General features: G+C 45.5%; 1 long non-coding RNA gene across 1 annotated transcript; it reads right to left on the minus strand.

Moving 5' to 3' along the window:
* Positions 1 to 808: 808 nt before the first annotated feature.
* On the minus strand, positions 809 to 22,860 carry LOC129472434 (uncharacterized). Its single transcript, XR_008653933.2, has 3 exons — positions 22,618 to 22,860; positions 21,638 to 21,865; positions 809 to 866 (listed from the first exon to the last, which is right to left on the minus strand). It is a non-coding gene; the product is annotated as an uncharacterized lncRNA (long non-coding RNA).
* Between the last annotated feature and the right edge of the window lie 97 nt (positions 22,861 to 22,957).

Raw genomic sequence — 22,957 nt, forward strand, 5'->3', positions numbered from 1 at the left:
ACATGTTCCCCACCTAATTCCCAAAAAGATTTGGAATGGCAGCTGATAGGGATTGTCATGGGCTGGTGAGCTCATGCAGCCTCCAAAGGAGGGGATGAGACACTCGCGACAGCACCTAGTGCAGGACTCAATAAATGTGCATTTTCCTTACGTTGCTAATACAAGGCCCACTGAAACCCCCAGGCCTCCGTTTGCCTGTCTGTGGGAGGAGTGGCCACGGGAAGGCTGAATGGGATGCTCACCAAGATTCTTCCCAGCTTGAGCCCACATGCGGTGCCTCACGACTGTAATCCCAGCACTTCGGGAGGCCGAGGTGGGTGGATCACCTGAAGTCAGGAGTTCGAGACACAGTCTGGCCAACATGGTGAAACCCCATCTCTACTAAAAAATACAAAAATTAGCGGGGCACAGTTGTGCATACATGTAGTCCCAGCTATTTGGGAGGCTGAGGCAGGAGAATTGCTTGAACTTGGGAGGTGGAGGTTGCAATGAGCCGAGATCGCACCCCTGCACTCCAGCCTAGGTGACAAAGCAAGACTCCATCTCAAACAAACAAACAAACAAACAAAAAAACCCAGAGATTCCTCCCAGCTCAAACACACCCTCCTTCTAGATTGCTCCAGAAAGCTCCTCTGTGGTCCTCACCTGTGTGGCAGCCCTCTTCTCCATGCTAGTCTTTATTCTGCGCTGAACAGAACTGGGCAGTAGGGGTTTTGAAGGTCTTCCTGTTTCCCCTTTCTTCTCATCTGTCTCAGGGTAGCGGGCTTAGGATCAGAGAGATATAGATTGGAATCCCAACTCTGTCACTGACCAGCCTGGTGAGCTCACATAAGCTCTTCAATCTCTATGTGCCTCCGTTTCCTCATCTACAAAATGAAAAGAAAAATAATGGCTTCTTAGGGACTTTGTAGTGAGGAGAAAATGAGACAAGGAAATTGCAAAGGTCCAAGAGGATCCCAGCACAGAGTGGCTGGCCCTGACATGCTTGTCTCTTCCCTTCCCGGCAGAAACTCAGTGTCTCATGTTCCAAAATCACATTCCACAACCTCTCTACATGCTCAGTGACAATTCCAGCATGTTCTCTCTCTCTCTCTCTCTCTCTCTTTCTGCTGTGGACACTGCAGGAGGTGAATGAAGACAGGAAACTCCTGTGTATGCGTGTCCAGGGCTCTTGGCTGGGAGTGGAACTGGGGCTAGGGGCAGCTGCCTGGGAGGAGGGCCTTGGCATTGGCCAGAGAATGCAATTAGCGCTGATGAGGCCCAGGGTTCCCTCTCCATATGGGCGTGTTAACTCGGCCACTGCCTTCTTTTCAATAAACACCAATAAATACTTTAGCAAGGCACCAGCCCGAGGTGGGGTGGGTAGGAAAAACAGGAGAGAGTCATTAAGATGAACAACAGCTCTCCCCTGTTGAAAGCTTTATTTGCATTCCTTTATTTAATCTTGATCTTTGCTCTTTAAGAATGTACATTAATACTAATAATAACTGCCATTATTTAGTAGTTACTTACCCTGCTGCAGGTGCTGTAAGCACTGTACACACATTTTCTCGATTATTCCTCTCACAATTCTATGAGGCAGGTACTATCACTATCCCCACTTTACAGGTTAGAGTACTGAGGCTCAAATAAGTAACGTGTGCTAGACCAGTGCTTCTCACACTGTAGTGTGCCTATGAAATACCTGAAGACCTTGATAAATTCTAGATTGTTCAGCTTCAGTAGGGCTGTGGTGGGGCCTGAGATTCCGCATTTCTAATCAGGCAGTGTGGACGCTGCTGGGCATGAGCCACACTTGAGTGAGGAAGTCCTAGACCACATAGCTGGAAGGTGGCTGATCTGGGCTCTGCCCCTGGACACACCATCGCACAACTGAACCAAGTGTGGGGGTGACTTCAGAACAGCACTCTAATGAGGGCACAAAGAGAATGTCAGAGAAGACAAAGAAGGGAGAGACTGTTTCTGATCAGATGGTTGAAGGAAGACTGCATGGAGGAGGTGGGGTTTGAGTAGGCCTTAAAGGATGGGTAGAATGTTGACAGAGATGGAAGGGAAAGGACATCTCAGGTCAAGGGAACCCACGAGCAAGAACAGAGAGAGGGAAGAAGGGGATGTGTTTGGGAGATACTATGGCTAAGTATGGGGTATGTTATGGGTTGGAACGTGTCCCCAAATTCCTATGTCCAAGTCTTAATGCTTGGCACCTCAGAATGTGACCTTGTTTGGAAATAGGATCACTGCAGATGTATTTAGTTAAAATGAGGTCATGCTGGATTAGGGTGGGCCCCAATCCAATATGGCGGGTGTCCTTATGAAAAGGAGAGGTTTAGACACAAAGATGCATGCTCAGGAAGAATGCCATGTGCACATTGTCATGATGCTGCCATGTGCTCAAGATCTACCACATGTTCCAGGGGGAGTGGCGTGGAATGGATCCTTCCCCTGGTGCCTTCGGAGGGAGCATGGCCATGCCAACACCTTGATCTTGGACTTCCACCTCCAGAACTGTGAGACAATAAATGTCTGTTGTTTAAGCCACTGTTTGTGGTATTTTGTTACAGCAGCCCTAGCGGACTCATACGGGGTGTCTGTTGGGTGCCTGTTGCGTCTGTATCGGCAGATGGCCTCAAGAGAGAAATGCTGTTTTGTGCCTTAGGAGCTGCACTTTTAGCCCCAAGAATATCTCTTGTCTCAAAGGGAAATAAGTCAGGAAGTGGCTAATGGGAGAAACTCGCTCCCTACTGCCTGGGACCTGGTTGAAAGCACAGGTACATGAGGGTGGCTTCCCATTTACAAAGAGCAACACACACACACAGCTAAGGCATAAGTCAAAGCATTTCCAAGCACTAAAGTGGATGATTTAAGTTTTTCTTCTTCACTGAGAAGGTCATAGTAGGGGAAATGGGGCATGAACTACCGGGTACTGAGTCCTGCTATGTGTCAAAGACTGTGCTAGGCACACTTGATGATTTAATTTCATCTCTACTGCACTCTTAGCAGGAAGATCTTGTTATTTTCATGTCACAGAGGATGGAATTGAGGGTCAGAGCATTTAGATCACTTGGCCAAGGACCCGCAGATGGAAGTAGCACAGCAGATATTGGGCCCTGGCGGTGCGCCTTCTCCTGTCCCCTTTCTCTCGTTACAGCGGACATGGTGATGGGAAAGTTGACCCAGAGCTGGGCCAGGAGTTGAGGAAGGAAATGAGTCTAAGATCAGAAGGTGGGTGGAGAGATCTGCCCACAGAATTTTTACCATATGAGAGAACAGCCCCCTTATTGTCCAAGCTACTTTTAGTTGGACCGTCTGTTATGTGCCACCGAAAGCATCCCAACAGAATCAGTGGCTTAAAATGAGCCAGGTCTTTAGGTACGTGATAGATTGTAAGTGCTGATAAACAATAACCCTCTTTCCACACCCACATTCTGAATCAACTGAGAAATAAGCACCAGAGAAAGGCAGATGGAGCCCCAAACATCACCTTCACTAAAGATAAAGCTGCTCTGGGAGAGATGGTGCTCTGTGGGGAAGTGGGTTGCCTTATGTTGTACTCAGAATAGACAGACTCGCCCACCCGGGTGTAGGCAGCATTGGGCCGTGGCAGGGACTGGAAGAGCCAAACAGAACCTGGCTCCCGTGGGCAGCTCATACCCAAGAGACAGTGGGGAGGAAGGGGCTGGGCTACTGCCACTCAGTTCTTTAGCCCAGACTCACCAATGAGATAGGTCACTCAGAGGAGAGGGCATGTCGGGGGGTGAGACAGTCAGCAGAGTCATGATAGCTCAGCTCCTGGAGGACTCGTCAAGCGTGGGGAAGAGGCTGGGCATGGTGGTGCACTTTGGAAGGCTGAGGCGGGCAGATCACTTGAGGCCAGGAGTTCGAGACCAGCCTGGCCAACATGGTGAACCCTCATCTCTATGAAAAATACAAAAATTAGCCAGGCATGGTGGTGTGTGCCTATAATCTCAGCTACTCAGGAGGCTGAGACAGGAGAATCGCTTGAACCCAGGAGGCGGTGGCTGCAGTAAGCTGAGATTGCACCACTGCACTCCAGCCTGGGCAACAGAGTGAGACTCCATCTCAAAAAAAAAAAAAAAAAAAAGAATGGGGAAGAAATTTTCTTCCAGAAGGGTAAAACTGGAAGGAAGGAAGGAAGGAAGGGAAGGAAGAAATAAGGAGGTAAAGAAGGAAATAAGGAAGGAAGGGATAGAGAAATTGTATAGTATAAACTTATTTTTGTTTTTAAAAAAGGGAAAAGCTGCAAGTGTGTATATGTTTGTGTGAATACAGATAGGCATGGAAGTGGCTACAGCAAGATCGCCCCAGGGGGAGGGTGGAGAAGGGAAGGAAAGATGATAGGTGGTCTCTAACGGGGTGGGGGGCAATGCTGCGTAGGGCTCTTGACCACTAGGAGCTGCCAGTCCTTTGGGAAAGCTCAGACAACCTTTAGGACCTCGCCTGGAAGGTGAGATAGGATTATGGCCTCGGGTTGGAACTGGATGGTGCAGATGTTTGGTGGGAGACTGAAGAAGTCCGAGCAGGGTTCACAGGTGACAGGGAGGCTGAGAGTATAGACCAGGAGTTCTCAAAGTGTGGTCCCCAGACCAGCTCCATCCATGTCACCTGGAAACCTGCTAGATATACAGACACTTGGGCCCCCAGATCTGCTGAATAAGAAACACGGACAATGTTTTCACAAGCGCCCCAGGTGACTCTGATGCTTGCTAGAATTTGAGAACCACCCATGTAGAAGATGCAGCTTTGGAATCAGACCCACGTGGGTTTAAATCCTAGCTCTGGTTCTAATAACTCTGTGGCCTTGAGCAACGCCAACAACTTCCATGAGCTTCAGGTTCCTCACTGGGAAAATAGGAATGATTGTCCTATTTTGTACAACAATTATTACTAGGTATGTGTCAAGCACTGTCCTTCATACTGAGGTCCGGAGTTAAAAAGTCATGACCTCTGACCTCAAGGAACTAACAGTCAGTGGGGTGTAATGAGAGCCAATATTTATTGAGCACCTGCTATGTGCCAGACATTATGCTGAGTGCTTTACACGCATGGTCTCATGGAGTTTTCACAACGCCCCTATGAGGTTAGGACAATTATTATCCCCATTTTCAGATGAGGCTGAGTGACTTGCCAAAAGGCACAGAGCCTCTGAGTGTGGACAGCTGAGAGCCAGACATAGGTTGTCCAACTCCAGAGCCCAAGGGAAAGAAACCTCTATGTTGCTGAGCAGGTGGGAGGTATGCCCAGCACAGAGGAGGTCCAGGTAGTGAGGGTGTGAACCTGCCTTGCTATCAGGATGCGCTCCTTGGCTGCTTAGATGTGGGTGTACCTTTTCCCACACTTTCATACCTGTTTCCTAGGGTCTACCTTTTCAAAGCTTTAAAGCGTTTGGCCCAAGGCCACAGCCAGAATTCTAGAACAAGGAACAGGTATACTACATTCTCCAGAAAAATTAAAATGTTTAAGAAAGAACTGAGTGTGGAGAACATGTAAGAATGCAGCTTCAACATTCCAGGGCCAATGGCATGAAAAGCATCGTCACACCAAAGCATCATCACACCAAAGCATCATCACACCAAAGCATCGCCGCCATGTTGAATTATTGGTTGTGCTTAACTTTGGTTAATCACTGTTTGCCCCTCCCTACCTTTACTGCCCCATGCTAGATTCATCATCTGCTGTTCTCGGATTTGCTCTGTGTCCCCAGAGGCCGGCCACTGCAAACCCCATCTATCATCTGTCCTTGGCTTTGGCTTCCAGCAGGAGGTGCCAAGAGGAGATTGCAAGGAAGGAAGAAAGAGAGATTGGGGCCTTTATCCTCCCCACTCCTACCTGCCTGGCTACGGTGAGTCTTGCAGTGGCCACAGCCCCTGTGGAGTTCCCTCTTCTGTGGCTCCAGCTCTCACCAGCAGCTAGGCCCTCCCCTTGTGCCTGAAGGTCTTGTCTTTTAATGGTAGCAGTTCTCTGCCATTGCCAGAAAGCTATTCACTATCCCTTATGGCTTCCCTTAACCCTGCCCACACCTCAAAAATAGTCTTTTTATTATGCTGTCTTCCTGGTAAACCTTTTGGGCACTCCATCTGTTTCTGAGTGGGATCCTTGCTGATGCAGACACCAAGGCATATAGTTAACAACAACAAAAGCTAGCATTTATGGGGTGCTCACCATATGCATGGCCTTGTTCTAAGTGCTGTACGTGTTTTAACTCATTTAACCCTCCCTCTGGAGTAGATGCCTTCAGGCATTATTCCCGAATGGATGCTAGTTACCCTTGGCCAATGAACTTCAGGCATCGTTCCAGATGAAGGAAACAGGATGGTAAATCAAACGGAAGCTCCTATCATATCTGGCTTTTATTACTGTGCCGAGGACAGTGATGTTGCAGAGGCCAGGTGCCTTTCTCAGTGACAGCCTCTAGTCTGGTTTACTTTGGCATGGCCCCCCGAACAAGCTCTTCGAGTGCTGGAAGCATTTCCCATGCGGCTGGGTTCCTCCCAGGACCCCGCGCAGGGCTGTGGAACCAGCAGCAGAAGCTCCAGGGGCTCCTGTGGACTGGTCGATTGGCTGATATGTGTGGCTGAATGAGGAGATGCTTTTAGAATAGCTGCTGCCAGGGGAAAATTCCAAGTGCAAAATATTATTATTAATTATCACAATTGCTCTTACAGCTGCAGGCACCGTGTCTGCTTAGAAGGAAGAGATAAGGCATCCCTGCCAAAGTAAAAAAGACTGATTAATGCTGACGGATTTTGTCCTCTGAGAGGAGGCTGCAGAGTGTTATTATTTTTTTTTAATGACTTTGAGACTGAAGTTTTTTTGTTTTTTGTTTAAAAACCTAGACTTGAGACCTGGCTCGGTGCAAGGCTGTGTGTCCTTGAGTGAATTACTTAACCTCTCTGTAACTCAGAGTCTTCATTGCTTAAATGAGAAGAAGTTAGAACTAGGTAATGTCTAAGACTCCTTCTAGTAGCTCCCCAAAGACGCTGGGCAGTACAACACTAAGGCCCCACTAAGGAGAGTGGGTTTACTCACTCTCTCTCCTACTAATGGGGCACTCCCAAAAGCTAGTACATACCTGCCCCCTGGGTTCTTCAGTATGTGAGAGTAGAACTTGTCCTACTTCTACTGCTATGACTGAGGCGAAGATCATGGCCACGGTGGGGAGAGGGACAGAGTTCAGGGCCTAACACAGAGTTTCTTCTTCTTTCTCCCCCAACCTCCATCTCTTCTCTTTCCTCCTTCTCCATGATCACAATAAGAGCTATAACAAGGGCAGCAACAGCAACCTCCGACTGCCCTGCTGGAGCCCTTCCATGGTGCCCAGACCCTCTTATCAGCACTCTGTAGAAATCCATCTTTTTAATCCTCATGATACCTCGATGAGGGATGTATTATTCTTACTCTTCCTTTGCTGATGAGGAAGTGGAGGGATGGAGTTTTAAAGTCATTTCTCTGAGTTCACACAGCCAGGAAGCAGCATCTATTCTCACAGCTGGAAAGACGTTCAGAGCCACTGGTTCTCAACACGGGCTGCACATGGAACCATCTAGGGAGTCACAGCGCAGATGCTCAGCTTCTACCCCAGAGGTTCTGATTTAGTTGGTTTGGGGGGCAGCAGCTGGGTATTTGTGTGGGGGGGTTAATTTCCCCCAGATGATTCTAATGTGCAGCAAAGTTTAAGAACAACTAATTTAGTCCAATTACCTATTTTACAGATGAGGGAATTGGGGGTCAAAGAAGGGAAGTGGATTTCCCTCGAGCGTGGGCCCGCCCTGCAGCCCTCCTGGTGGGAGGACTGGGGGAGAGACACCCTGAGTTCAAGTAGCTCATTTTGCACTATGCAGCCCCCTCAGAGCCCAGTATCTTTGGATCTCCCCAGTATATCCCAGGGGTGATCCCCACTGTCTCCCTACCCTAGCCATCCCTTTGACTAGGTTGACTCCAGTGAAGTCGTGGGGTAATTGAGGGACCCCAAGGAAGGGGCCAAGGCAGAGGAGATGGAGACTTTCCTGGGGTCGGCCCTGGGGACTTAATTATCTTTTACTGTTGCCTGAAGCCTTTGTTCTCATCCTCCCCAGCATATGATCTTCTGAGCTCGTCTACACAGGTTTGAACTGGCAGAGATCAACAATGCCTGACCCACCGGGAGCACTGGTGTTAAGGACACCAACCCCAGGCCGGAGAAGCCAGGAACTTGGTCTGAAACAAAAAACGTAAGAGTGACTGACAGTCTAAGAAGTGCTTCCTGTGGGCCAGGCACCATGAACATTGTTTCATTTAAGCTTCACAAATACGAGAGGGAAATATGAGAAATTCGACGTTTCGATTGTGGAAATAGAAGCCTAGAGAGGTTAAATGATTGCCCGGAGTATATCAACTAGTAAGTGACAGATGGAGATTTGAATCCAGGTCACTTGCTGATGTCAATCTAAGTGCCACCTCCTCCAGGAAGCCTTCTCTGAACACCAGAAGAGTCCTTTTGTATACTCTGGCATTCTCTATGTGTTACTTATCTCCCTTTATAATCAGTCACTCATCAGTGCAGCTCTGCTCTTCCACTAGACTAAGTTCCTTAAGGAGGACTGTTTTTGCCCACACACCTCCACCCCATCAATATGTATCCGTTGAAAGAAAGAAAAGGCAAATGGTCCAACCAATTCCAAAGTCAATGCTTCTACCCACACCACAGTTTCACAGATTTCCTCAAAATGTATATCAACTAGTTAGAAATGGTCTCCAAAATTAGCCTCTTCTAAGAAAGAAGGGTTCCCAGAAGGAGAAAGCCCTGGAGTCCTTGCTACATTGAGGATAGAGAGATACTGGACATGGTGGCTCACGCCTGTAATCCCAGCACTTTGGGAGGCCCAGCATTTTGGGCAGATCACCTGAGGTCAGCAGTTCGAGACCAGCCTGGCCAACGTGATGAAACCCCATCTCCACTAAAAATACAAAAATTAGCCAGGTGTGGTGGCACGTGCCTGTAGTCCCAGCTACTTGGGAGGCTGAGACAGGAGAATCATTTGAACCCAGGAGGTGGAGGTTGCAGTGAGCCAAGACCACACCATTGCACTCCAGCCTGGGCAACATGAGCGGAACTCTGTCTCGCGGGGGGAAAGAAAAAAGAGAATACCTGGGAATTTTTAACCCAAGAAGGAGTCCATCAAAGTTGCAGATCCCTTATGGCTCTTTATTGCACCACTGAAGGCTGAGTGGCCTAAGCTGCACAGAGGGAGAGCTGACCATTCAACTGGGTCATCAAAATTCCCTAAGCATTGGTTATGTGCCAAGTTGTAGCATTTAGCTACACAAAGCAGAAGCCCATCCAGTGGATTAACCAAACTGGGAATTGTTTTTTGCATCTAATGACCACCCAGACAAAGGAAGTCCTAGGCTGCTGCAGCTGCTCAAGGAGATCCTGAGGACTCAGGATCCCTCCAGGCACCTGCGCAGCTATCCCCAGTATGTCTTGCATCCTCGTGGTCTCAAGGTGACTGTTCCACCTCTATGTGCGGAGTCTAAGCTTCTAGGTGGGAAGATGGGGTAAAGGTGGTTAGAAATGAAGGCCAAAGGTAAAGAGCCCCCTGGGGCTGAACTTTTATCAGGAAAACAACAGCTTTGCTAGAAGCACACCCTATAGAGTTCAACTTGCATCTCACTGGCCCAAACTGGGTCGTATGGCATTGGAGCTTCAAGGGAGTCTGGGACACGAATATCTTTAATTAAGCATGTTGCCCACCTGGGATTCTATTGGAAAGGCAGATGGGAAGGATGGATATTGGGCAGGTCACTGGCAATACCTGTCATCTAGGCTCTGTGCTAGATGAGCAGAATATACAGATGACTAATATATATGCACCCCGCTTCCACCATGGGGTGTAGAGGCTATGCACCCCGCTTCCACCATGGGGCTTCCACCATGCCTTGTAGAGGAGCCAGTCATGGGAACAATCTTTTACAGTACAACATAGATAACATTAGAAGAGTGACAGAGCACATAAAAGTGAACAGGTGAAATTAAGTAGATCACCTGGGGGAGCTGGAATAGCTATCACAAAGAAGATGACGTTTGCAATGGATGACAATGTAACAGGAATGTCCAGGGAAACAGAGCAAGGGCTTGGCCTTTGAAAAGCTGGTCCCCAAACACCCCGTTGGCCCCAGCTCCTGGAATTACCCCACTCTGAATGCTTTGCGTCCACCTAGAACTAGCTCTATTTTTCCTTCTTTGGGATGGATCTTGGAAAATGAATAGGAGTGCTCTAGACAACAGTGAGAACTTTCGAACTCCGATTACCATGTAGTCTTTCAGCCTCAGTTTTTGGGATTAAGACATTCTGCATGCTTTAGAGCTGCAGACAATTTACCATTCCACATATTCCATACTCTGTTATATCTCTGTGCCCTTCTACAAGATGGTTTTTTTACTGCCTGCAATGCCCCTCCCCTTTCATTCTCTAGGATATGGCTCTCCTGTGGTGGTGACTCATCCTCGGCCAGCTGTTTAGAGGGCGAGAAAGGACTCCATCTGAGTGAAATGTATGCAGGAAGATGGAGAGCAGTCACACGGCCCCGCTGCAAAACTTGGCTTTGCTGGTCTTAGAAACGAGGGAGGAGGAGAAATGACAACCAATCATCTGAGAGAACACTGAGGCATCAGCTGATGCCCACAACAACCCTGTGTGGTAGATATTTTTATATCCTTTTGAGAGCCTGAGAAACCGGAACTCTGCGAGGTGAAGCAATTTGCCACCCCCCACCCCACTGCAGAGCAATAAGTGACATATTTAGATTTGAGTCTTGCCCATCCAGTGCTGAAGTCCATGGTCCTTTCATCAAACCACAAAATCTTCTTGGTGGCTTTCCTGGTCCTGGGTTCTGCCTTCTTTCTGGAGGTCAGCCCTGCCATCTGGAGGTTTTACTTCCAGCTCTGCAAAGATGAAGAGCTTCTACCTTGAGTTTCCCTCCTACCCTTCACCCTTGTTGTGAGCTACAGTGGTGGCTCTCAACCAAAAAAGAGCCTACAGACATCTTTGATTGTCACAAACCAGCAGGTGAGATGCTACTGATATCTAAGACAGGAGAGGCCAGGGATGCTCCTCAACACCTTGCAGTGTACAGGACCACCTCACCCCTGCCCAATGAAAATTATCCCCCCATAAAAATTATTCAATAAAAATTACCCCCCATAAATATTATCCAATAAAAATTATCCCCCATAAAAATTATCCAATAAAAATTATTCCCCCCAATAATTATTTTATTATCCCAATAAAAATTAACCTGGCCTGTAATTCCAGCACTTTGGGAAGCTGAGGCGGCTGGATCACCTAAGGTCAGGAGTTCGAGACCAGCCTGGCCAACATGGTGAAACCCCATCTCTACTGAAAATACAAAAATGAGCTGGGTGTGGTGTCACACGCCTGTAATCCCAGCTACTCGGGAGGCTGAGGCAGGAGAATCGCTTGAACCTGGGAGGCGGAGGTTGCAGTGAGCTGAGATCGCGCCACTGCACACCAGCCTGGGTGACAGAGCAAGATTCTGTCAAAAAAAAAAAAAAAGAAAAGAAAAGAAAAGAAAAAAATTAGCCCAAAATATCAGTAGTGCTGGGGCTGAGAAACCCAAGTTAGTCTCCTGTATTCTTCCCAAACACCAAGAGAGCAGGTTCTTTCTGGAAGGTTTCCTGAGCACTTTTTGCCATATTCTCACCTCCCTTTGCTGACTCAGTGCAAGGCAGCAAGCATACCCTGGGCTGGTTGGGTTTTCTGCTCACATGGGTTCTTCCTTCTTCACCCATGTCCTATATTCTTGTTCATCGTAATTCCATTCTTTGTAGTTCCAATTCTTATGAAGAACTTGGGCTCTAAAGCCAGGTTATCTGGGGTTTGAATTGAGAGCTTAGGTCTTACCTGGGCCAAGTCTTTGAACTCCTCTAAGACTCAAGGTCCTTATCTTTAAAATGGAGATAAAATAGCATAAACTTATTTAGGGTGGTTTTGAGGCTTTAATGGGATAACTTATGTAAATCGGAGTACCTAGGCAGATGGTAAATACTCAAAATGTATCTGGCATTATTATTATTCTGAGAGTCTAACCTTATTTGTTAGCTTTTTTTTTTTTTTTTTTTTTTTTTTTTTTTTGAGCCATTTCATTTCCTTGAAAGGCATCTGGGATGGGGAAGGAGGGAGACACTGGAGTGAGGTGCCCCAGAGCACCAATCCCAGCTCTGCTAACTTGCTGGCTGTGCCTGAGTCCTCATCTGTGAAGCTGGCATAATAATATCCCTTCATAATTCTTTTTTTTGAGGCAGGGGTCTCACAGTGTTGCCCAGACTGGTCTCAAACTCCTGGGCTCAAGGAATCCTTCACCCTCAGCTTCACAAGTAGCTGGGGCTACAACCCCACACCATTAAGCCTGGGCTGACTTTATAATTCCTGCCAAGATTAAGCTAGCTAACTGTCTGACACTTAATAGGTGTTCAGCAAATGTTAGCCACCCACTCTTTCTATTTGTGAGTCTTCCTGGGCATTGATAAATGGAGCTTCTGACGCATCTTATTTACATCAAACTTGTAGATTATTCTTGCCCGAAAATAATTAGGGAAGGCAATCTCTCTAGCCCGGGTGAAGCAGGACTGAGATTGTGCTATCCTTCTCCAATGTGGTATCAATAAAGCTTTGGTAAAACTCAATAAATAGACTCATTTGGCCATCTGCAGTGGAATTCAATACCGAGAGCATTGTTTAGAAATGGCATTCCTAGCCTGCAGGAGGTGAAGATGAAAGCGCATTTGCTTCATTTCTCTGTAGGAGTTAGCAAGTGGAAGAGACGTGCTTTGACAATAGTTGGGAAAAGAGGGTGTTATGCTGAAATCTTCCACATAGCCCTCCAGACCCACTCTCCACCCCTCTTTACTCTGCTCCTGCCACAGAAGGCTGGACCATGTGGACCACGTCAGTGAGTTCTGCCATTTGTGAGCCTTGCCTGGCGTGGGAGGGAAGACAGTCAGGTGTGGGTATTTATTTCCCTGCCCCCCTCCCCACAGCATCACTGCAAGCTGGCTGATCTCCAAAGACCACAGCTTTTATCCAGGCAACTCTCTCTCCACAAAATGTTCTTTCTCTTCGGCTTCCTGCTAACTGTCCCCTTCCCTCTCTTTGGCAGCCCGGGGTGGTACTGGTTCCCCACGTTGCTCGCCCCCGCAGTGTTGCACCCTCCCTATGTTGCCCCATACCCTGCCCACATCTTCCAGGTAGTCCTTTTATTAAACTCAACTCAAATTATGCAAATTGAGAGTGGCATCTATTTCTTGCTAGCACGTTCATGGATAAGGTAATGGACAATCCATTGAGTATTTTCTTGCAAGTTCCTGGTCCACTTTGTGGTGATGTGTATGAGTTTGCTAGAGCTGCTGTAACAGAGTCCCACAGACTGGGTGGCTGAAACCACAGAAACAGATTTTCTCACAGTTCTTGGGGGCTAGAAGTCCAAGGTCAAGGTGTTAGCAGAGTGGGTTCCTCCTGAGGACTGTGAGAGAAGGATCTATTTCAGGCCTCTCTCTTGGCTTGTAGATGGCCATCTTTTTTCTGTGTCATCAAACTGTCTTCCCTCTGTACTTGTCTATGTCCAAATTTCCTCTTATTTTAAAGATACTTGTCATATCGGATTAGGGCCCATCCTAATGACCTCATTTTAACTGAATTACCTCCTTAAAGACCTTATCTCTAGATACAGCTATATGATGAGGTACTGGAGGTTGGGACTTCAAGATATGAATTTGGGAGGGGATGGGCATGATTCAGCCTTTAACATGGTGGTTGAGAAATGGGAATATGATTATTGGGTAGGAACAAAATATGTTCAGGGCCTGAAGATACAGCAACATTCAAGAGCGAAGAGGTCCCTGCTTTCAAGGGGCTTACATTCTAGTGGGAATGGGTGAAGCAGGAGCAAGAGCTCCACAAACAAACAAATCCATATACACCGCAGCATTCTAACAATGACAAACCCTGGAAGGATAAACCTGGTGTACAATAGAGGGACTGCACTGAGTTGACTTTAGCTAGAGAGATGGAGGTGGCCTCTCTAAGGAGATCTGAAAGCTGATACTCAGGGGAGAGACAGGAATCACCATCTGAATACCCTATTTGGGTGGAACATTCCTGGCAGAGGCAGTGTGGTCAAAAATAAGGAATGAGTTTTTCATAATCGCCACTTTGACTGGCATGAGATGGTATCTTATTGTAGTTTTGATTTGCATTTCTCTAATGATCACTGATGTTGAGCTTTTTTCATATGTTTTTTGGCCGCATGAATGGCTTCTTTTGGGAAGTGTCCGTTCATGTCCTTTGCCCACTTTTTAATGGGGTTGTTTTTTTCTTGTAAATTTGTTTAAGCTCCTTGTAGATTCTGGATGTTAGACCTCTGACAGATAGGAACGCTTTTACACTGTTGGCGGGAATGTAAATTAGTTCAACCACTGTGGAAGAAAGTGTGGCAATTCCTCAAAGATCTAGAACCAGAAATACCATTTGACCCAGCAATCCCATTACTGGGTATATACCCCTCAAAATGTAAATCATTCTATTACAAATAAACATGCACGTGTATGTTCATCGCAGAACTATTCACAACAGCAAAGACAAAGAATCAACCCAAATGCCCATCAATGATAGTCTGGATAAGGAAAATGTGGTACATATACTCCATGGAATATTATTCAGCCATAAGAAGGAACAACATCATGTTCTTTGCAGGGACATGGATGGAGCTGGAAGCCGTTATCCTCAGCAAACTAATGCAGGAACAGAAAACCAAACATTGCATGTTCTCACTTATAAGTGGGAGCTGAACAATGAGAACACATGGACATAGGGAGGGGAACAACACACATTTGGGCCTCTGGGGGATGGAGTGGGAGGAGGGGGAGCATTATGAAAAATAGCTAATGCAAGCTTAATATCTAGGTGATGAGTTGATAGGTGCGGCAAACCACCATGGCACATGTTTACCTAGGTAACAAACCTGCACATCCAGCACATGTACCCTGGAACTTAAAATAAAAATAAAACTTTTCTTAAAAAAGGAATGAGGCCTTTCCATCCAGAGAGCAACTTCTGCTGTTGCAGAAAGAGAGAGAATTCAAGGATCATATTGGTTTTGCTGGAGAGAAACTTTAAAAACCAGATCAAACAAGCCTCGCTAGGGTATATGAACATCCCAGGACACTGTGGCACATGACAGTCGGCTCTGAACTTGGACTTTGCCTTTATCCCATCTTCCATGGGCCTGGCCAGGGGGGCACCCAGAAGAATCTAGGGCAGAGGCTGAGAAACAAAGTTTGGCTCAGCTCCATCCTGTTTTAACCGTCAGGCATTTTAGGGCACAGCCGTGCAGAATCTGTGTACAGAGATGACTGGGTGATCCCACCAAACCAATCATAGCTTCCCCTGAGGTCTGCTACGTGGCACAAAGGATTACTGTGCTGGAGCCGGGCTCATATTAAAGTATTAATCTACATTTAAAATGTTTCTCCTGTGTCCATGGGGATCTCAGCTCCATATGTTTGCAGGAGCCCTGGGGCCAGCAGTGTGTTTGATTTTGAGTGTTTTAAAATGAAGGCTAAAGGTGGCTCATAATAAAGCAGCGTGAGGAACAGCACAGAAGTCAAGACTCCCCTTGAGTAAATATTGACTGACAAGAGGCTTTCCTTCCCACAAACAGCTCTGAAGCTATTAGCTTACAGCAACCCTAGAGACCATCTCCTTCTACTGGTTCAGCCTCCCTAGGTTTAGACTCTTCCCTCCCCTCTTCCCTTCCTCTCTCCCTTCTTCCCTTTCTCCCAAAAATGCATTGAGCTGACAACCTGTGTCAGTTTCCTACAATTTCTGTAACAAATAACCTCAAACTTGGTGACTGAAAACAATGCACATTTATTATCTTCTATTTATTATCAGTTCTGGAGCTCACAAGTGTAAAATGGGTCTCACTAAGGCTACAATCACGGCGTCCATCGGCAAAGCTGCACTTCCTCTGCAGGCTCTAGGGAAGAAGCCATCTCTGCCTTTTTCAGCTTCTAGAGGCTGCGGCATTCCTTAGCTCAAGGTCCCTTCTTCCATCTTCAAAGTCACAGTGGCCAGCCAAATCTTTCTCATGTCCTCTCACTCTGATATGAATGCTCCTGCCTCCATCTTTCACGTACAAGGACCACTGTGGTTAGATAAGGACCCACTGTGGTAATCCAGAGTCATCTCCCTATCCCAAGATCCTTAATTTAATCACATCTGCAAAATCCCTTTTGCCATATAAGATGATTTATGCACAGGTTCTGGCATTTGTACATGGACATCTTTGAGCGCTGCTACTCTGCCTGCCACACCACCCCTCACACAGTTTAATTTTCCCAAGCTATATGTTTTCAAAGCACCTATACTCCTTACTCACAGTGGCCGTCAACACTGTAGTTCACTGCTTAGTTGTAAAATTATTGATTTAATGTCTGTTCCCTTTCTGGACAGAAAGCACCCCCTAACCAGGGAGGTGATTATAGATGTGTTGACTATCCCTATTATTTTCTCAGGGGTTCCTAGCAGCCTAGGAAAGAAAGGAAACATGTTGACAAGGAAGGACAAAGAGAAAAGAAAACAATAGCTGACACTTAATGACCACTCACCCTGTGCCAGCAATGTTCCAAGTGCTTTTAATCTATTTAACCAATACGTTGTGAAGAAACGGCTGTCATCTAACACAAGCAAGTGGCACAGCTGACATTTGGAATTTCTCATCTTAACCGCTTCATCATAGAAATGAATACTCTTAAACAGTACTTCATGTGCTATAATAGAAGTCTGAGAGGTGGAAATGAAGGAGACCAATTTTCTAGAGATGTCAGGCAAAACTTTCCAGAGGATATAATGAATGAGTAGCGCCTTAGAAGCCAGTGGTGAGGGTAGGGAGAGTGGAGCAGAGTGTTCTAAGCAGAGGAGGCTGTGTGAACAAAGGCCCAGGCAGGAAATGGCTTGGTGTTTTCTGGAAATTGAAGGTAGTACAGTATTGCTGGTGCTTAGATGGTGAAAGTCAGGGCACAGTAAAGGAGATGAGATCTAAAAGGGACGTGGAGGTGCCATGCCTGAGGTTGCTGAGACTGCTGTAGGCCATACCTGTGTTACAAGAAAGGGAGCCTGATTCAGACCCCAAGAGAGTGTTCTTGGATCCTGCACAAGAAATAATTCAGGGCGAGTCCATAGAGCAAAGTGAAAGCAAGTTTATTAGGAAAGTAAAGGAATACGGAGTGGCTACTCCATAGACAGAGCAGGCCTAAGGGCTGCTAGTTGCGCATTTTTATGGTTATTTCTTGATGATGTGATAAACAAGGGGTGGATTATTCATGCCTCCCCTTTATAATTTTTTTACTTTTTTTTCTATTATACTTTAAGTTCTGGGATACATGTGCAGAACATGCAGGCTTGTTACATAGGTATACCTGTGCCATGCTGGTTTGCTTCACCCATCAACCCATCACCTACATTAGGTATTTCTCCTAATGCTATCCCTCCCCTACCCACCCCCCCACCGCCCAACAGGCCCCGGTATATGATGTTCCCCTCCCTGCCTCACCTTTTTAGACCACATGGAGTAACTTCCCGATGTTGCCATGGCATTTGTAAACTGTCATGGTGCTGATGGGAGTGTAACAGTGAGGAACATCAGAGGTCACTCTAGTGGCCATCTTGGTTTTGGTGGGTTTTGGCCAGCTTCTTTGCTGCAACCTGTTTTATCAGAAAGGTCTTTATGACCTGTATCTTGTGCTGACCTCCTAATTTATCCTGTGACTTAGAATGCCTTAACCATCTGGGAATGCAGCGCAGTAGGTCTTAGCCTCATTTTAGCCAGCTCCTATTTAAGATGGAGTTGCTCTGGTTTGAATGCTTCTGACACCTGCCTGGACTTCAAACATAATCCTAGGGAAAATGGGAAGCCACTTTTGATACCAAGTTTTTCACAAAATCAATTTACTTGCCACGTGGAGAAAGGATTGCAGGACCGGGATGCTGAAGGTGAAGTGGCAACCGGAGAGGGAATGAATGGAGAATCCAGAGATTTTGCGGCTTCAGTCCACGGCATCCTCAGCCACCATCTGGACCCTCCCAAAGGCCTCACCAACACCCACAAAGGGAGGGTGGGGGGAGTAGCAAGCCTCCTGCTGTTTGGAATAAAGAGATGTAAACTCCAGTCTCTGCTTCAAAACCAGTCAGAGGGAGTAAAGTGAGCCGAAGAGAAATGCACTTAATCCTTAACTCATAGCCCCTTCCTCCAAGAAGCCTGCCTTGCTCAACTCATGCAGAAATTATTTCTCCTTCCTGTGAATGCCTCCCATTAATGCTTCTGCCATTCATTCATTCAATCAATGAATATAAACTGAGCACCTATTATGTGCCAAGTGCTGTGTTAGACACCACGTTAGAAATAAACAATCCTAACTTATTCTCTACCCTTGTGGAGTTTATTATCTAGTGAGAAAATAAAACACCAAACAAATAAATTCTTATCCTGTAACATGATTTTAAGTATGGCAAGCCCCAAGAAGAAGTTTAGGGTGCTTGAAGACAGTGGGAAGAGGAATTTGATTATGGTAAAATGCATCTTCTGCTTCTATTCTTTACCTCTCCTTGCATTCTCAAACTTGTCACGTGACTTTGAAGTTTATTCCATAACATCAAAGTATATTTTCACAACCCCTTGACTTCGAGCTTGTTCATGTTACTGGCTTTGGCCAGTAAGATGAAGTGGAGGTGACAGTGAGCTAATTCTAAGCATGGGCCTTGACAGGTCTTAGTGTGTTCCGACTTGCCCTCTTGCTCCTCTGCCATCACCTTGAAAACATGCCTTGGTTGGCCTGCTAGTCCCATGAGGATGATGAGAGACCTGTGGAGCAGACCCATCCCAGCTGAACTGCCTTAGCTAAGTGAAGCCTAGGAGCCCCCATTGGCTGACCCCTCATCTCTGAAGATGAGCAAGAGAGGCCAGCCAAAGTCAGCAGAGCTGCCCAGCCAATCCCAATCCAGGCCAGCTGACCTCCAGCTAAACTGTACATTTGGGAGTTCATTAATGCTTAAGTTGTCAGTTGCTGAGATTTTTGTGGCTATTTGTTATGCAGCATTATTGTTTATAGTTAACTGTTACACTGACTTAGTCTGAGCAGCCTATGGCAAGGTTCCCTAAAGAAATGGCATCTCAATGAAAACTAAATTAAGTTGGTAAAGGAAGAGATGAGGAGCATTTCAGGCTGAGGGAGCAAAATGAGCAAAAGTCCTGAAACAGGAAGGACATGAACTTTTAAGAGAGAAAGTGAAAAAAATCAGGAGTTCCTAGGCGTGAGCATATAGAGAGCCAAGCGTGACCAGGCATGGTGGGAGAGACTGGCAAGGAAAGTATACAGGTAACTGCCTTGCGCATGGCACTAAGCAAAATTAATGTTCTGTAGCATTGTGCATTTTCGTGATGTTCCCAACTATACAGTGATCTCTTTGAAGAAAAGTTGATGATTTTTATCTTGTCTCCTCTCACCCTACCAGAGCAACACCCCACATCACAATAAACGACCAATATCTTTGGTGTATGAAAGAGTTGAACTAATGACAGAGGTGCTGAAATAACAGCTTCTTGGCTTCTCTTAAACCTTGGACACTGACTACAATTTTTCTTCCTTGGTAATTAGTTCATTCATAACACCGTTGTTTGAAATGAACAATATTTCACCCTATCACTTCCTGTTTTCCTGTTGAGCTTTTTGTTTCCTCATAACATTTGCCACTGCCTGACATTGCATTTACAGACTGTTTTTTGTATCTGTCTCTTCCACTAGAGAGCAGAGACTCTGTCTTGTTCATGATCGTATCCTCAATATCTAGGACTGTCCCTGACGCAGTTGTAGATGCACAAAAAATATTTGTTGAATGAACGCATAATCAGATGATGAAACACTTAATGCTAAACAACGCTTTAAAAAGTGCAACACAGAAGTTAGAGTGTTAATTATCATTTGGTTCAGTAAGAAAGTAGGGCAAAACTTTTTTATCTGGAATGGGGAGAATTCATGGGCACAGCAAAAGGAATGATGAAATCATCTATGATTCTTACTGGGATTGGTGGAACCAAACACAGTATGTGACCAAAAACATGGGGTGTGGGCCTATAGCACCTCAATATCATAGCCTTTACATTTATAGAACGCTTGTCATTTTATAGTGTTCCTTCCCATACTAACTCACTTTGTACTCATCCCATGCCTGAAATATATACTGTAGTGTATAGGGATTATTATTTCCTTTTATAGATAAAAAAACCTAGGTTAGTGAAATTTAATTATTTGCTGAAATGGATTTAGGGATTTGCTATGGTTTAAATGTTTGTCTTCTTCAAAATTCATGTTGAAATTTAATTGCCATTTTGAAAGTATTGGGAGGTGGAATTTCTAAGAGGTGGTTTAGGTCATGAGGGATCCACTCTCATGGATGGACTAACGTTGTTATCATGGGAATAGGTTTGTTATTGAGGGAGTGGGTTTGCCCCCTCTTGCTGTCTCTCGCCCTCTCCTTGCTCTTCCACCATGTTATGATGCAACAAGAAGGTCCTTGACAGACGTCACTACTTTAATATTGGACTTCCCAGTCTACAGAACTGTGAGTCAATACCTTTCTGCTTATTATAAGTTCCCCAGGCTGTGGTATTCTGTTACAGAAGCACAAAATGAACAAATACAGCATTCTATCTTCTAGTTTATCAATCTTTCCATATAGCACAGTTGTCTCATAAGATGTCTTTAAGAAAAAGCAGATGGAGCTGGACATATTTTGAAAAGCTGGATGCCAGATAGGTGCATTTTAACCTCACTGTGCCTATAAGATTCTGCAGGATTGGGCTTCTGCCTGCATCTCTAGTTTCACTTTATGCCTCTTTTTCCCTAGCTCCTAAACTCCAGCTACTTTGTCCCTCCTCATCAAGAGGCTTCCTAGTCCACAGCTTTCCCATATGCTGCTCTCTCTGCCTGGAACACACTTCAGCCCAATTTTCACCTGGATAACTCCTACTTCAGAACTGAGTTTAAATGCCACTTCTTTTTTTAAAAAGACTTGCTTTTTTTACACTCCTTCACTTCTATTTAGCCCCATTTATTTTTAAAGCACCCCATAACTTATAATTATTCATTTAATATCTGTATCCCAAACTGGACAAGATTTTTGAGGGCAGGGTACTTACCTGTCTTGTTCAGTAGTGGATGCTAAGCCCATGATACAGTTCCTAGTATACAGTAAGCACTCAATCAATATTCTTTGAGTCTAAGAAATGAACAAGTGGTGAGGGAGGGCTGGGCTTTATTGTCTTAAAATTGGAGTCTATTCCTTAGGTTTTAAGCATAATTCCCTGTAGTTAAAGGGTTGCAGTATTTTAACAGTTATCTACTGCTATATAACAAACAACTCCAAAACTAGGTGGTTTATAAAAACAACCCTTTTGCTTGTTTACAGTTATGTAGGACAGCAATTTTATTTTTTATGTGAAGAAAAACTGCAATAGAGGACAGCAATTTGAGATAAGTTCAGCTAGATCGTTCTGATGGTCTCACCTGAATTAACTCATGCATTTGCTATTATCTGGACTGGATTGGGGCTGGATGTTGACTGGGTCACTCTCTCCTTGGGATCTATCATCCTCGAGGATGGTGGTAGTCTCATGGCAGCAAGTAGGGTGATCAGCCATGCTGCTTTGCGTGGGACTATCCTGGTTTTAGCAGTGAAAATCCCATATCCTGGGAAACTCCTCAGCCTTGGGCAGATCAGGATCGTTGGTAATCCTATCAATAAGAAAGAAAGAAGGTGGAAGTTACAAAGCCTCTGAGGTCTAGGCTCAGAAATTCCACAGTGGGACTTCTGTTGCATTCTATTTGTCAAAGCATGTTATGAAGCCAACCCAGACTCAAGGGGGTAGAGAAATAAGACTTCATCTCTTGATAAGAAATACAGTTAACACATGTTGCAAAGGGAAATGCATACAGGAATAGAAGTGTTTTGTTTTTGCAATATACTACAGGTTTTATGGAAAGTAAGACCACAGATTCAGAAATGAAAGTAAGGCTTTTTTGTTAATTGAAATATTTGTACTAAGTAGTGAAATATTGAGAGAGCCCCCACTAGTCAAATGTTGAGTGACAACTACATCTCAGTTTCTTAACACATCAAAATTATAGGTTTTCTTTTATATACAAGTACAACCTAAGACAGACACCCCCTTTGGAAAAATGTCTTGTGGTCAGCAGATTGAGTGGGATAGTAAAATCTCAGGTAAAGGAGAGAACACTTCTTGGCAATTAAGGGGAGAGGAGAGGGCAAATCTTGTAATCGTATGTTAACAATATCAAAAAGCCTATTTCAAGAGTAGTATTGATAAAATGTTTGCCAAGTAAAATATTTGGGATAATACTTTACACTTATATAATGCTTACTGTATGCCAGGCACTATTCTGGTACAGTTGATTTACAACTATTTATACATTCAAACCTCATGTTAATAAATGAGGAAACTATAATAAAGGACAAGGTCACCTACGTAGTGTGTGGTGGAGGCAGGATTTGAACCCAGGTAGTTTGGCTCAATTTGTCTTTCCAAGTGCTGCCATTTTGCTAAGAGTTTAACTTCCGCTTCCTGACTAGCAGTTGGGAATGACAATCTAAACTTCTGTCTGTTACGGAACTTGCTCTTCCTCCTGAGGGTTAGAGAGAAAGGCCTTGGGTAGCCTCGGGACTGAGATCTAGAAACAAATCCGCGCGCCCTGAAGGGCGGCCCTAGAGTTTGATTCCGGAATGGAAGTCCATGGCTTGGTTTCCCACCCGGACAAGAGTGGCGGAGACTCTTGCGCAGGCGCAGTGACCTAGTCAGTGCTAGAGCC

This window comes from Symphalangus syndactylus, chromosome 22, assembly GCF_028878055.3.
Source record: "Symphalangus syndactylus isolate Jambi chromosome 22, NHGRI_mSymSyn1-v2.1_pri, whole genome shotgun sequence".
NCBI lineage: Eukaryota > Metazoa > Chordata > Mammalia > Primates > Hylobatidae > Symphalangus > Symphalangus syndactylus.